A 16973-nucleotide genomic window follows, 5' to 3' on the forward strand; every position below is an offset into this window, starting at 1 on the left:
AACATCTGAATTATAAGAGTACAAGAAAAAGAGAAAGAGCAAGATATTTAAACCCTATTTGGTGAAATAATGACAGAAAACTTCCCCCACCTGGTGAAAGAAATAGACTTACAAGCCCAAGAAGCACAGAGAACCCCAAAAAGAGGAAACCAAAGAGGACTACACCAAGACACATCATAATTAAAATGCAAACAGCAAAAGACAAAGAGAGAATATTAAAAGCAGCAAGAGAAAAACAGATAGTTACTTATAAGGGAATACCCATAAGATTGTCAGCTGATTTCTTAACAGAAACTATGAAGGCCAGAAGGGAGTGGCAAGAAATTCAAAGTGATGAATAGCAAGAACCTACAACCAAGATTACTCTACCCAGCAAATCTATCATTTAGAATTGAAGGTCTGATAAAGAGCTTCCCAGACAAGAAAAAGCTAAAGGAGTTCATTACTGCCAAACCAGTATTACATGAAATGCTGAAAAGTATTTAAGAAGAGGAAGAAGAAATAGGTAAAGATAAAAATTATGAACAACGAAGTGACAACAAATACATACTTATCAACAAGTGAATCTAAAAATCAAGTGAAAAAAAATCTGACAAAGAGAATAAATTAGTGAATATAATAGAATCAGGGGCATACCGTGTTTCCCCGAAAATAAGACATCCTCCGAAAATAAGACCTACTTACAGGTTTCCTTCTGAGTGAAATATAATATAAGGCATCACCCGAAAATAAGGCCCCCCTAGGCTAAACATGAGAGATTTGGTCCACTGATTCTGAAAGAAATGGAGTCACAAGAAATTCACCAGGAAATTCAGGAATTGGATTGTTATGATGATGTTCCAGAAGATGATGACATGATTGACATTAAATAAATGAGTAAATTCTTGATACTGTACGATTCAGTTTGTCTGGTTCGTGTTGACAACTACCGTACTACCGTACCGTATACAGGTAACAAATTTCCTTTATTTTCATTTAACAATAAATGTATACCGTATTCTTCTTCATGGGAAAATAAGACATCCCCTGAAAATAAAACCTAGTGCATATTTGGGAGGAAAAATTAATATAAGACACTGTCTTATTTTCAGGGAAACAGGGTAGAAAGGGAGTGGACTGATAATTCTTGGGGGGGAAGAGGGTGTGGAGGGTGCAGGGAGAGACTGGAAAAAAATCGTACACCTAAGGATGAGGACAATGGGGGAAGAAGGGCATTGGGAGTGTGGGAACTGGGTGTAGGCGAGGTATGAGGAGAAAAAAAGAGCAACAACTGTAATAATCTGAAGTATAAGGACTTATTTTTTTAAAAGTGAAAAAATTGATTAAAAAAAAGAGTGGTTGAATAAACTATGATAAATCTATATACTGAAATATTTATTATGCAACTATATAAACAAAAGCTATAAATATCTCTTTGAATTGTGGAGTAATATCCAGTATACATTATATCATTAAGTGAAATAAGCAATGTTCAAAACAGTATGGTATTTTTTTTCTATTTTATTTTTCTTTATTTTTATTGTTACCCCCATTCCTTCTTTTCTCCCCTAGTCCCTCCTCCATCCAGCCCCTGCTCCTCCTTCCCTCTGGCCATCACTGTAGTCTGTGTCTATAAGTTAACACATATACTATATGTTCTTTGGCTAATCCCTTCACCTTCTTTCATCTCTCCCTCTCCCCTCTGACAGCTATCAGTCTGTTCCAGGTATTCATGCCACTGTTTCTGTTTTATTCCTCAGTTTATTTTGTTCATTAGATTCCACATATAAGTGAGATCATATGGTATTTGTCTTTCTCTGACTGGCTTATTTCACTTATCATAATAATCTTCAGGTTGATTGCAAAAAAGAGTTCATTTGAAAGAATACATGTCCCTATTCATTTGTGCAAAATAAAAAGCATAAGGACAAAGCAGAAACTAATGAGATTGATTTATTATAGGGAGTAGACAAGAACCACATTTCTTCATACTCAAAATACTGTGACATGCAACAATCAACCAGGATGTGGGGGAACTCAAAGGGTACACACAAAAAGCTAAACATATAAAAAATGAGTAAAAAAAAACTGCACTGAAGAAGAAGGAAAAGAATAAAATTGGAAACAGTTTTTCATCATATAAGGTTAAAGAAAAATTTCACAGAAATACTTTATTGTAGTTAGTAAATTTGTTGTTTTTAAAAATATATATTTTGCCGAGACCGGTTTGGCTCAGTGGTAGAGCGTCGGTCTGTGGACTGAAGGGTCCCAGGTTCGATTCTGGGCAGGGGCATGTACATTGGTTGCGACCACGTCCCCGATGGAGGGTGTGCAAGAGGCAGCTGGTCATTGTTTCTCTCTCATTGACGCTTCTATCTCTCTCCCTTCCTCTCTGTAAAAAAATCAATAATATATATATATATATATATATATATATATATATATATATATATATTATTGATTTCACAGAAGAAGGGAAGGGAAGATAGAAACATCAATGATGAAAGATAATTATTGATCGCCTGCTTCCTACATGCTCCCTACTGGAGGTTAATCCTACAACTAATCCTGCTCTGGAATAGAACCATGACTTCCAATTTCATAAGTTGATGTCAACCACATAGCCACATAGGCCGGGGTAAATTTGTGGTTTTTCTAATATGGATGAATCTCAGGCATAATGTGGAACAAAAGAAACCAGGCATAAAAAAAGTACATGCTATATAATTCTATTTAAATATGAAGTTCAAGAATCCGTAAAACTAACTAATGGGGATAAGTTTCTGATTAGTGATTCTGGGAGAAAAATAACTGGGAAGAAGTTTGAAGGAAACTTTTTGGCAAGAAATTGTTATATAGCTGTATACTTAACTTTATGCATTTACTATATATAATATACACCATATCTCATAAAAATGTTTTAAAAACTTCCAGACCGGGGGGGGGGGGGGGGGGGGGTGTGAATGGGTTAATGGGGGGAAAGGAGAAAATATGTAAATCTTTCAACAATATTTTTTTTTTAAAGAAAATAGGACTATGTAAAAAAAATATGTTTTGGTAGGGATATAGAACAATGAAATGCTTCAAACATTGCTGTGCAAATATAAATTTGAGCACCCACTTTGATAAATATTGGCATTATTTAGTAAAGTGGAAGATATCATACAACCCAGTAATTCCATTGGTATATAAACTCATGCACTTTTACATACCTTATGCACAGCATTGCTTATAAAGTAAAACAGACTAGAAATAACTCAAATCCATCAATACTAAAAAGGATAAGAAATAGTCCAGCTGGTGTGGCTCGGTGGTTGAGCATCAACCTATGAACCTAGAGATCACAGGTTCCTTGTCAGGCACATGCTGGAGTTTCAGGCTCAATTGGAGGGAGGGGGGGTGCAAAAAGGGAGGTAGGAGGCAGCCAATCAATGTTTCTCTCTCATCAATGTTTCTATCTTTATCCCTCTCCCTTCCTCTCTAAAATCAATAAATGCGTATTTTTTAAAGGAATCACTATTATATCTAATATGGAAAATTCTCAAAAACATAGTTGTACAAATAAGAAAAGAAGAAAAAAAAGGAGAGCGTTCATATAAAATTTAAAAACCAGGACAACTACAGTATAGTGCTAAGAGAGGTATAAATAAATGAAAAAAAAAAAAAAAAACCTCATACATTTATCCAGTCTCGCAAATCGCATAACCACTATGGTAGCATAAAGCTAGAAGTAACCCACAATCAAAGCAACAGGGCCGCCCACCCAAGGCTTCAGGCAGTCACAAGCACTGTCTACCTGTACTTGGTTGCAGAGTCACAATCACACTAAACACAGATAAAACCACAAAGCATTCACAGGGACTCTCACATGCACGGGGTCACACAATCACACACCCCGACGGGGACAAACGCTATCACATCCCCTGAGCCATACACCTGCCCATACAAAGCTGCACGTGGCTCCAACCACACACACACAGACACGCACGCACGCACGCACGCACGCACGCACGGGGTACCGTCCCATCACACCAGCAGTCACAGGCTCCCCGACTGCGCTGCACACGGTTGTAGCAAGTCACACCCACACGGTCAGTCTCCAGGTAGAGGAAATCCCACCATTTAAATCTGACCACCCGGGTACAAAGCCGAGGCTCCGGCCCGCCCTCCCCAGCGTCCTCACCTCAGGCCCTCGGAGCTCCGGGAGCAGCAGAGCCCCTCCGCAGAACTGCAGCAGCTGCCGGTGTAGACCCGCGGGCCCCGCCAGCGCGCGACTTAGAGGCTGAATTAACGCGAGAATCCCGTTACGCTGAGGAGTCCTCTGGGCAATGCAGTCAGAGACCTACCTGGGGCGGGCAAGATGGCTCCAGAACGTCAGGATTTCTGTCCAAGCCTAACTGCGACCCAGCCAAACGACTGCGGTCCTCACCCAACGGCGCGCCGGAGGCTTCGGGGAGCCGATATCCTAACGGCCGTGGCTCCTGAAAAAGGCCACTCCGACACGTTCAATGGGCTTCGTTCCCTTATCTGCCATACCATCCAGTAGTGGGAAAGGCTCAGGAAGAGAAACTAGTTTCCAAGGAAAGATAAGAGGCACCGCGGCCCTTCTGGGAAATGGAGCTGGGGCTGGAAACGCGGTGGCTGCACCGTTTGAAATTCACCCTGATTCTTCTCAGCCTGCTCAAGCTACGGCCCCGGACATTTCTGGGAGTGCCGCTGCGCCCCAGGAGTGCACAGGTTTCCTTGAGTCGCTGTTTTGGTCTTTGTTCCGAAGTAACTTTGGTTTGGGTTTCTTCCGTGCAGAGGAGCTGTGGGATCTAAGTTTCTGAGTCCCAGAGCCCCACCGGGGACGCTGAAGGAGAGGCAGACTAAGAACCTGCAAAAGTATTGGGGAGGCTGGTAAGGAGGGATTGCTAAACGTGAAACGGATGAGGAAAGCCAAAGAGGAGGAGTTTCTGAAATTGCGAAAGAGGCTGGCATTCTGAGCTAACTTGTATTAAAAGTCTTGGCCTGAGGAGAATAGGCAGGGGTGAGGCAGGCTTTGCTAGGGGGGTGGAGAGAGAGAGAGAGAGAGAGAGAGAGAGAGAGAGAGAGAGAGAGAGAGGGAGGGAGGGAGGGAGGGAGGGAGGGAGGGAGGGAGGGAGGGAGGGAGGGAGGGAGGGAGGGAGGGAGGGACTTGGGTGTGTCATAGAGAGGGAGAAACTAGATTCAGAATTTTGTGTGGGTGTGTGTAATTGAAAGTTTAAATAAGTATCACTGTATATATCACAGTGATTGTATTTTTTAATTTGATGGGAGAAAGGTTATATAATTGAATAAATTATTTTAATATTTATAGATTTTAGATAGAAACATCAAGACAGAACCATTGATTGGCTGCCTCCTGCACGCCCCCTACCTGCAGATACAGGCACCACTTGGTCTTGTGCCCTGAGAGGAATGCGGCCATGACCTCCGGGTTCATAGGTCTGTGCTCAACCACTGAGAACAGGGGGAGGGGGTGGAAATAAATTGTTTAAAGCATGTAAAACCTGAAGCACCTGTATAGAACAGAAATAAAAACTGTTGTTTTCTTTAAAAAGAAAGCCAGAGGCTGGATGGAGGAGGCAAAGGAGAGGAAAATGGGAACATCTGCAAATAACAATAAAAATAAAGATAAATCCTGCCCTAACCAGTTTGGTTCAGTGAATAGAGTGTCAGCTTGTGGACTGAAAGGTCCCAGATTCAATCCCAGTCAAAGGCTGTACCTTGGTTGAGGGCACATCCCCAGTAGGTGGTGGGCAGGAGGCAGCTGATTCATATTTCTCATCAATGTTTCTAACTATCCCCCTCCCTTCCTCTCTTAAAAATGCAATAAAATACATTTTAAAAAATAAAGACAAATCCTAGCTAATAAAAGAGTAATATGCAAATTGGCTGTACCTCTGCTACAACCACAAGCCACGCCCACCAGCCAATCAGGAGCCAATATACAAATTAACTCAACCAAGATGGCAGCGGCCATGGAGAGAGCAGGAGGCTAGGGTTGCCCCTGGCAATGGAGGAATCCAAGCTTTCCTCCTGTCCTGGGGGGCCCAGCATCCGCTCAAGACTACAAAGTTTCAATTATAGGAGATAAATAAATCCCAACAAAAATGGCTGCAGCCATGGAGAGAGCAGGAGGCTTGGCTCCATTCAGAGCTACAAAGTTTCAATTAGAAGATAAATAAATCCCAGATATCAGGGCCTCTGCTTGGGTCACTGGGGTACATGGCCAGCCTGAAAACCACCAGAGGCCCCTCACCCAGGCCACCCCATGCCCCGAGGGAACCCCTACCCTTATCCAGGACACCCTTCAGGGCAAACCAGCTGCACCAGGCCTCTATATTATTTAATCCTATCTAATAAAAGGATAATATGCAAATTGACTATCACTTCAACACAAGGTGGCTGCCCCCATGTGGTCAAATATCCTGCCCCCATGTGAACACAAGATGGTCAGCAGGGGAGGGCAGTTGGGAGGGACCAGGACTGCAGGGGAAGGCAGTTATGGGCAAACAGGCTGCAGTAGAGTGTTTAGGGGTGATCAGGCTGGCAGGCAGAAGTTGTTAGGGGCAATCAGGAAGGCAGACAAGCAAGCAGTTGGGAGCCAGCAGTCCTGGATTGTGAGAGGGATGTCCAACTGCCCGTTAAGGCCCAATCCTAACTGGATAGCGCCTAAACGGGCAGTCGGACATCCTTCGAGGGGTCCCAGATTTGAGAGGGTGCAAACTGGGCTAAGAAACACACCCCTCCCCATATAAATTTCGTGCACCTGGCCTCTAGTAAAATAATAAAACATAAAGCCAATTCCAAGGAATTTACTTAGACTTCAGACTGGAGACATAGCCTTTCAATCTTATGGGTTCTTTTCGAGTTCTGTTGAAAGGGGTAAGTTTAAGTGATATAAGCCTACGGTCTAAGGGAACAAACAAATTTGTGAAGTCCTGGACTAAGAAACAACTTTAAAGTTTGAAGGATAGTGTCAACCACTGCATAGAAAAGAAGTGAATTAAGCAGTGTTATTCCCATCCTTAGACGAAAAAAACATGGCCTACAGAGATCAAGGAATGTAAGTTTGAGTTCCTTAAGGAGACTCTTCCAATTACCTCCAGGCCAGATGAATTTTGATAGGTATAAAAATAACTTTTCTAACTGCAAAGATGCTGTCTCCAAATATTGAGGTATTTTACTGTAGTTACTTTTAACCTATTTTTAAAATTTATTTTAGAGAGAGGGAGAAAGAGAAATGTTGGTTTGTTGTTCTACTTATTTATGTACTCATTGGTTGATTCTTTTATGTGCCCTAAAGATGGATGAACCCATAACCTGGACTAACCAGAAAACACTCTAAGAAACTGGGCCAGGGCTAACATAATCTTTTGTAATAATAAAAGGGTAATATGCTAATTAGACAGGTCATCTTCCAGACATCCTTCCTGATGAAAGCTGGGGCTAGAGGGAAGCCAACCCGGGTCCCGGGTGCCTGCCCGTGGTCAGAGGAGAGAAGCCCAGATCCCAGGTGCCAGATGGAAGCCAATGCTGGCAGCCAGGGGAAAGAAAGCCTACTCTTACACAAATTGTCATACATTGGTTTTAAGTAAAGGGAGAAAGTAAGATAGTGGGTATAAAATTTGTATAAACTTCATATATACAAATAAAACCTTGCAGTACAGTTAAATGCTTAAGAGTAATCAGCAATAAACAAAAAAATAAATTTAATACACAACTGAAAGGCACAGAAAAAACCTCAACGAAAGAAATTATACTATACTAGTGGTCCAGTGCATGAAATTCATGCACATTAAAAGGGGATTAGAGGAAATATTTTAATATTGCTATTTGCCCTTTCTCTATAATAAAAGTGTCAAAGATGAAAGAAAATTAGTAAAATATATATGAAAAAATTCCTCCTGTCAAAGTCTGGGGTGCACCATAGGACCAGAGTCAAGTCCCTACCCACCCATATGCACCTCAAGATTGCATGAGACCTAGACCCGGCCAGCCCCACCCCCCATTGGGCTAGATCCACCCTTGTCAAGCCCTGCTTGGTGGGGGGGTGCAGTCTCAGGTCCCCTGGACTAGTGCCAGGGCGGAGGCATGGCTTGAGGTCCCCCAGCCTGGGCCAGGTCAGGAGTCATCCCTTGAGGTCCCCCGTCAAGCCCCACCAGGCAGGGGGCACACCTTGAGATCCTGTCAAGTCCTGCCAGGTGTGGGCTGCATTCTCAGGTCTCCCATCAGGTCCCACTTGGAGGGGGCAGCAGCCTCAGGTTCCCCATCAAGCCCGCTGGGCAGGGGTTGCGGCCTGAGGTTCCCTGTCAAGCCCCACAGGGGTGGGGGAAGGCCCAGCCTCAGGTCCTGACTGATTGCTCATTAAGGCTCATTATGGGAACTCAGCCTGGCCTGTGAGATTGAGCCAAATCTGGCTCTCCAACATCCCCTAAGGGTCCCAGATTGCAAGAGGGCACAGGCCAGGCCAAGGGACCCACCCCACTGGTGCATGATCAGAGCCAGGGAGGGATGCAGATTGGCCAGCCAAGAAGGGACCTCGGGAGGGCTCCAGGGCATGTCTGGCCCATCTTACTCAGTCCCGATCAGCTGGACCCCAGCAGCAAGCTAACTTACCAATTGGAGTGTCTGCCCTTGGTGGTCAGTGCACATCATAGCAAGCAGTTGGGTGGCCTTAACATATCATTAGCATATTACACTTAGATTGAATAGATGACCAGACAACTGGACACTTAGCATATTAGGCTTTTATTATATACTAGAGGCCCAGTGCATGAAATTCATGCACGGGGTGTGTGCTCCTCAGCCCAATCTGCACCCTCTCCAATCTGGGACCCCTTGGGGAATATTCGACTGCCAGGCCTAAACAGGCAGTCAGACATCCCTCTCACAATCCTGGACTGTTGGCTCCCAACTGCTACCTGCCTGCCTGATTGCCCCTAATCGCTTCTACCTGCCAGCATGATCACCCCCTAACCACTCCACTGCCAGCCTGATCGACGCCTAACTGGTCTCCTAGTGGCCTGATTGTCCCCAATTGCCCTCCCTGACAGCTTGGTCACCCCCAAATGCCCTCCCCTGCATATTCCCTCTTTATTAGATAGGGTATTTTCTTTAACATATTGGACAGCCCTAACTGGTTTGGCTCAGTGGATGAGCAATAGCCTGCAGACTCAAGGATCCCAGGTTCAATTTCAGTCAAGGCCATGTACCAGTCACCTACCCAGTGGGGACTGTGCAGAGGCAGCTGATAGATATTTCTCTCTCATAGATGTTTCTAGCTCTCTATCCTTTTCCCTTCCTCTCTGTAAAACATCAATAAAATATATATAAAAAAAAAATTTAAGATTCCTCCATATCTGCCTGACTGGTGTGACTCAGTGGCTGAGAACCCAGGCTGGGCCTGGAGAGGATCACTGCATGGGTCCAGGCACCGCTGCCAGCCTGAGACCCCAGGCTGGGGATGCAGACCCAAACTGCTGCTTGATGCTGGAGCATTCCCAAGTGGCTGCAGGCAGGGCCATAGTGACGAGGGGACCTTCCTGCCCCACCCCAGCAGCTTGGCACCTGCACTCATAGGCTCTGAGAGGCCAGGGGGCATTCTGGGATCCTTGCTGCTCAAGGCCTATGGGCCTACAGGCTAGGAGCAACCTGAGTCCAGATAGAAGTTCCAAGGACCTAGGCCAATCAGCGCCTGCATATGCAAATTAACTGCCATCTTTGTTAGGTTAATTTGCATACTCACACTGATTGGCTGTGGGCATAGTGAAATGATCAATTAGCATTTATCTCTTTTATTAGTGTAGATGATAGGTAAGGTACAGTAAAAACAGAGCTTAGCCTTAGCCAGTGTGGCTCAGTGGGTTGAGTACCATCCCATGCACTAAAATGTTGCCAGTTTGATTCCTGGTCAGGGCACATACTCAGTTGGGGTGCATACAGGAGGCAACCAATCAATATTTCTCTCTCACAATGATTGGTGTTTCTCTTTCTCTCCCTCTACCTTCTTTAACTAAATTCAATAAAAATACTTAAAAAGAAACAGCATAAAAGATAAAAAATGGTAGTCCTGAATACAGCACTTACCAATAAAGGAGATACAGGTCTGGAAGTTGCTCTGGGTGAGTTGAATTGGTGCTGACTTAATGTGAAGGCCTAGGATATTATCATATACAACTGTAGATTTCATAAACACTGCATACTTAGGCTTAACTAATTTACACTTTTTCATTAGTAAACAACATTAGCTTAATGTAACTTTTTACTTTAAAAACTTGAAAAGCTTTAACTTTTTAAATTTTTGTTTTAATCCTTACCCTAGGACCGTGGTCCGCAAACTTTGGCTTGCAAGCCATATGTGGTTCTTTGGCCCCTTGACTGTGGCTCTTCCACAAAATACCACAGCCTGGGGGAGTCTATTTTGAAGAACTGGTGTTAAAAGTTTAATTTTAAAAAATTTGGCTCTCAAAAGAAATTTCAATCGTTGTACTGTTGATATTTGGCTCTGTTGATTAATGAGTTTGCCAACCACTGCCCTAGGATATTTTTCCACTGATTTTTTTTTTTTTTTTTAAGAGAGAGAGAGTGGAAGGGAGGGAGGTAAAGGGAAGAGAGAAACATCGATTACAGGGATTGATTGCCTCACATGCGCATCTCAACCAGTGCTGGGAATTGAGCCTGCAACCAAGCCCTTGACTGTGAATCAAACCTGTGTCGTTTCAGGCCATGGGCCAACACTTTAACCACTAAGCCAAACCAACCAGGGCACTTTTGATTCTTTTAAAATAATACTTAGCTTAAAATAGTTTACAGCTATAAAACAATATTTATCTTTATATCCTTATTGTAAAAGCTATTTTCTTTTAATTAAAATATTTAACTTTCAAAACTATTTGTTAAAAATAAAGACATACATACACACATTAGCTTAGGGTCAGGATCATCAATATCAGTGTCTTCCACCTCCACATCTTGTATTACTGGGCAATTCCATACATGGAGTTGTCATTTCCTATAACAATGTCTTCTGGAATAGCTCATGAAGCACCTGCCTGAGGCTACTGAAATGTTACTTTTAAAAAATATGTCCATGATAGTTTGATTTTTTTTCCATCATAGACTATGAACATTCCTATTAAAGAAAACCTTTTGGTGTTGGGGTCCATGCTTTCAAACATTTTAAGAAGCTTGTTGGGGTCTGCAAAACCTCTTAAACACACTACTGTGAATTTTCTTCAGGTGCTCCTCCTCTCCTTTTATTTTCTCTAGCCTCTTCTTCACTATGTTATGACTACAGTGTCATTAGGTGATAGGAATTTTTCAGCTTCATTATAATCTTACTAAAGTCCCGGTGCATGAAAATTCGTGCACTCTGGTTTGGGGGTAGGGGACTCTCAGCCTGGCCTGTGCCCTCTCACAGTCCAGGACCACTCAGGGGATGTCCACCTGCAGGCTTAAACCTGCTCCCCCAGGGATCAGGCATAAGCTGGCAGTCAGACATCCCTCTGGCAGCCCAGAAACTCTAGGGGATGTCTGACTGATGGCGTAGGCCCACTTTCCACATCAGCCCGGCTTGTGGCTGAGCGGAGCTACCCCTGTGGGAGTGCACTGACCACAAGGCAGCTCCTGAATTGATCATCTGCATCCTGGTGGTCAGTGCATGTCACAGCGACTGGTTGTTTTGCCATTGGGGTCAATTTGCATATTACCCTTTTATTATACAGGATGCACCATTGTCACATATGTGGTCCACTGCTGACCAAATCATTGTTATGTGGATTATGACTGTATTGATATATCCATTATTGTACAAATATTTCTCCTTTCAGTCCTATCAGATTGTTTCATATATCTTGAGGCTCTGATGTCTGGTATATATGTTTATAATTCATATATTTCTTGTTGATATATCCTTTTCTCTTAATAGTTGTTTACTCAGTGTCACTTTTCTTTTAGTATTAGCTATTCTGTTCTCTTTTGATTATTATTTGCAAGGACTATCTTTCATTTTTTTACCGTCAACCTGTTTGGGACTTTAGGTCTAAAGTATCTTGTACATAGCATAATTGAGTCATTCTTTAAAAATCCATTTTGGCAATCTGCATTTTGACTGAAAAGAACTATTTTGCTGTTTTCTGTATGTCTTCACAGCATTCCCTCCTCATTTTCTTCATTATTGCCCTCATTTTTTTTATATTTGTGACATATTTTGATTCTTTTCTAATTTTCTTTTGTGTTTGTCCTATGGCTATATCTTTATTAATTACCATGAGGATGACATATAACATCCTAATGTTATAACAATCTAATATCAACTTACCTAGTCACATAAATAAATTTACTATAACTGTTCTCTTTGTCACTAGTGTCAAAATGTTCCATCTTTGTAGAGTGTATGTCCAATAACAAAGATTTATAATTATTTTCATAAATGTATTGTCAACTCTATAGATAATAAGTAGAATTACAAACTTAAATTACCCCAGATTTTCCTCCAGGCCATAGATTATCTCTTGTGTCTCCACTAATAATCTCGAGCCACTTATCTATGGTTTTGTAGTCCACTTTATAGCTTTTATGAGCAGTACCTAATTATTTTCCCCCACCTGCATTCTGACTAATGCAAAACAGGTGCCTTGTATCAGTCCTTCATGTACCAAGAAAGATTAGAAAAAATGTATACAATAATTTGTAAACACAACCTGCTTTGCTCCCTCCAGTATGAGGGAGAAATGGGTTGCTGCCTGCTCAAGACCAAGATCACTGCTATGCTGGAAGCAGTGGGGTAAGAATGAAAATGCTACAAAACTTTAACATTTGAAGATGGCTTTTTCTTTATTGGGCACTTGCTTGTTCCTATAAGCCTGTGACTACTTTCCAGGGCTACTACAAAGTTAGTTCAAAAAGCATGTTTTATTCAGTTTGTGGGGATACAATAAACTGGAGCTTTTTCATTTAACATTTTGGTTATGTTGCTCTAGGAATATCTGTCACATATTTCCTGTTTCAATTATTCTTATTTTAAAATGAAGAAATTGGGGCTTAATAGAAGTTTTATAAATTCCCCAAAACTATAGAACTTGTTAATAAAGTTAGGATTGCACTCCCCTAATGATAAAGTGTCTTTGTCTTACTGTATATTAAGAGAATATAACCTCATTTCTGACTGGCATACAATTAAGCAGGAAATGATTGTATTACCTTGAGTATTCCAAAATCAAAGTGCTGGCAGATTTGGTTTCTGATGAAGATCTACTTCTTGGCTTGTAGACAGCTGCCTTCTCATTTTATGTTCACATGGAGATATCTCTTTCTCTCTCTCTTACCCTCATGATATAATCTAAACCAAATTACCTTCCTAAAGCCTCTCCTCCAAATATCATCACACTAGCAATATGAACTCTTGTAGATGGAAATAGTCAGTCCATACAGGGATTTTTCTTATTCACCCATATATTAAATCTTTCTTGAATATAATGGTATTAAGCAGAGATGGGCTGCACATTACTCTGTTCAGAATCCTTCTGCTGAAGGACAATTTCAACAAATGGGAAGGCATTGCTTGGGGGCAGAAAGGCAATATCATAAATGTCACTTCTCCCGAAATAAATGTATAAATTTAATGCAATACAAATTAGAATACCAAAAGGTTTTTCTAATTTGAGAAAACTATCCTCATTTATGTAGAAATAAAATTAACTTAGAGTAGGCATTAACAGTGTGAAAAACAGCAAGAGGGATTTAACTCTTATACTACAGTATGGAAACACAATATGGCTAATGTTAAACTAATTAGCTGAGGTCCTGGAAGCTGTGGTATTTGTATAGGAACAGAAAAATAGATTAATGAAACAAGAAAATATAGAAATGTCTTGGTATTACTACACCCTAAACCCTTCCCTCCAGTTACCACCATATTGTCTTATTTGTTCATTTGTTACTTTCAGTTTTATATCCTACGTGAGTGAATTTGTGGTTCTTGACTTTTGACTTTTTATGTCTGACTTTCACTTAGCAGATATTCTCAAGATCCATCCATGTTGTCACAAAGGCAGTATTTCATCTTTTCCTATGGCTAAGTAGTATTCTATTCATTTATTTACAGCATTTCTTGTCTTTTTAAAATTGACTAATAGTATCTATTAAAATGTTTAAATAGCATATATCCTTAGATATGTCTAGCAACCTCTTGCCTATAATCTACCCTCCAGTAATCAAATAACTACATGTAAGGGTATTTACTCAAGTTTGTTTGTGGTGACAATAACTAGCAACAAGATGAATCAATAGGAAATGGGTGAATAAATTTATAGTGCACAGTATCATAGAAACTGTGCAGCAATTTCTCATCTTACTTTACCTGACCATTATAATGGTCAGGTAAATGAAAATATAAGATAATTTCAGTTGAGTGAGGGGAAAGATCATATGAGTAAATGATTACATAGCACAAGTTCCAGTTCAATAGAAAAAGGATTAAGCCCACTGGTCCATATCTGGAAAGGTTTTTCTCATTGATCCATATCTGGAAAGATGACTTTAGATTTGAACTCTTGTAGATGGAAACAGCCAGTCCACAGCATCCTTTCTATCACAGCATCCTTGAAGTAACATTGTAAATCCCACACCTGTAGCCTTTACCTAGATCGGGAGATCTGTGAATTGGCACATAGACAGCCTATGTGAGTAAAGCATTATATGTCTTGAGGAAGCCAAGGTAGTGGAGTGGCTTCCCTATGCTTAAGTAGATATCGGTCTTCCACCTGAGTGTGCCCATGTGATGGTGGCACACCATGCATATGTGAACTGGTGGATTATTGTAAAATGCCCTGGATGAGAATGTTAATGTTTCCCAGTGCTGAGGTCCTGAAAGCTGTGCTTGCTTGGACAGTTGCAGGACCGCCTAATAAACATATTGTGAAGAAGTTTTCTTATCAGGATAAAGCTGCCAATAAAATGAATTCAGTGTTAAAGCCTATTCAGTTTATTTAATTGCTAGATCACATCTGAGATTGTGCTGATGTCAGTGCTATGTGATTGGCTATTGAACATATTAAACTATTTTACTGAATTGTGCTTGTACAATAGGAATCCATCTGGAAGAAAATAACAATGAACCTCTCTTTATAAGACATTAAATTCTAGATGCATTACATATTTACATATTGAGATAACCAAATTGCAAGGCAAACTAAGAAATAATATATGCAGTCTAGAGATTAAAAATATATATTTTGTTGTTTTATTTTATTTCACTATTCATACCCTCTATGCCCTCTTCCACTTCCAGCCTCCCCAAAGTATCTTCCTAATTCATAAGCTTAGAAAAAAATTAGTACATATTCAGTTACAGAGGCATTTAATAATATTTAATGGAAAAAAATCACATTTTTTATAACAAAAATTAGACAAATTCCCACTAGCTAATATATGAAGAGGTCTTCAAACTGTAAAAAACAACAACAACAACAACAACAACAACACACACACACACAAAAAAAACAAAACAACAAACATAATCCTTTAGGAAAATGGGTTAACAGTATCAAAATTTACAAAGCAAATCCAGGAGTAGGTGAGTTTTATACTCATCAGACCAGCATGAATTTGAGCATGTCAATGCCATCTATTGCAGACTACATGTCTTTTTATCTATTTTTAAATTAAATTTATCGGGGTGACATTGGTTAATGAAATTATATAGATTTCAAATATACAATTTTTTGATATATGGCCTTTATATATTGCATTGTGTGCCCACCACTCTAAGTCATATCTTCAGTTACCATATATTTGACCCTCTTTACTACACCCTAAACCCTTCCCTCCAGTTACCACCATATTGTCTTATTTGTTCATTTGTTACTTTCAGTTTTATATCCTACGTGAGTGAATTTGTGGTTCTTGACTTTTGACTTTTTATGTCTGACTTTCACTTAGCAGATATTCTCAAGATCCATCCATGTTGTCACAAAGGCAGTATTTCATCTTTTCCTATGGCTAAGTAGTATTCTATTCATTTATTTACAGCATTTCTTGTCTTTTTAAAATTGACTAATAGTATCTATTAAAATGTTTAAATAGCATATATCCTTAGATATGTCTAGCAACCTCTTGCCTATAATCTACCCTCCAGTAATCAAATAACTACATGTAAGGGTATTTACTCAAGTTTGTTTGTGGTGACAATAACTAGCAACAAGATGAATCAATAGGAAATGGGTGAATAAATTTATAGTACACAGTATCATAGAAACTGTGCAGCAATTTCTCATCTTACTTTACCTGACCATTATAATTATTCTTTTTGTTTCTTAATCCTTATCCAAGGATATTTTTTCCATTGGTTTTAGACAGATGGAAAAAAAGTGGAGAGAAGGAAAAAAGGGGGAAAGAAACATTAATGTGAGAGAGACATATTGATTGGTTGCCTCCCATATATGCCCCAACTGGAGCTGGGATCAAATCTGCAACTAAAGTACTTGCCCTTGACCAGGAATCAAATCCACAACCCTTTGGTCTGTGAGTTGACACTCTAACCACTGCGCCAAACAAGCCAGTGCTATAATTATTCTTGTTGCTGCGTCTTGGCACTGGCCACGTTTAGGCAGCAAAAGATAGTCTTCCTAGTTTGGCCTGACTTGAGTTCCTCATTCTTCTGGTGACTTCAAAGGTGCACAAGTACAAAGGCCGAACACATAAGGAATATGAGAGAATGTTTAGTGAAGATTGAAGTAGAAGAAAACTTAGATTCCTGAAGATATCATGCATATTGTTGGGATAGCTTACCTCAGAAAATCAAGCACTGGTATTTATAATCTTACTTCAAGACTAACCTTCAAAGAAAGATGCTAATAACAAAAATGCAGTTCTCTAGTTATATTAGCATTTTATTATCTTGAGTTTAAAAGAAATTGATATATGTAAAACTAACCTATGGTTTAAATGTTACTTACTCATTTTTATCA

At 40.4% G+C, this 16973-nt stretch overlaps 1 protein-coding gene and 1 long non-coding RNA gene across 7 annotated transcripts in view; both read right to left on the reverse strand.

Moving 5' to 3' along the window:
- The window catches only part of ZNF566 (zinc finger protein 566), a 140092-nt gene that overhangs the window by 41244 nt on the left and 81875 nt on the right, over positions 1 to 16973 (reverse strand). For 3 of the 6 annotated variants that reach the window (XM_036440800.2, XM_036440799.2, XM_036440796.2), the window contains exon 1: positions 4326 to 5041. The exons of 2 other annotated variants lie outside the window; for them this stretch is intronic. The gene's annotated coding sequence lies outside the window, so the exon portion shown is untranslated. Of the gene's footprint in view, positions 1 to 4162; positions 5042 to 16973 lie in introns of those variants that run through there. One more of the 6 variants, XM_045582488.1, reaches the window with a different exon arrangement.
- On the reverse strand, positions 15356 to 16434 carry LOC118720612. The gene is made up of 2 exons (XR_004988486.2): positions 15509 to 16434; positions 15356 to 15452 (listed from the first exon to the last, which is right to left on the reverse strand). It is a non-coding gene; the product is annotated as an uncharacterized LOC118720612 (long non-coding RNA).

The sequence above is a fragment of the Pipistrellus kuhlii genome, unplaced genomic scaffold (assembly GCF_014108245.1).
Source record: "Pipistrellus kuhlii isolate mPipKuh1 unplaced genomic scaffold, mPipKuh1.p scaffold_m20_p_17, whole genome shotgun sequence".
NCBI lineage: Eukaryota > Metazoa > Chordata > Mammalia > Chiroptera > Vespertilionidae > Pipistrellus > Pipistrellus kuhlii.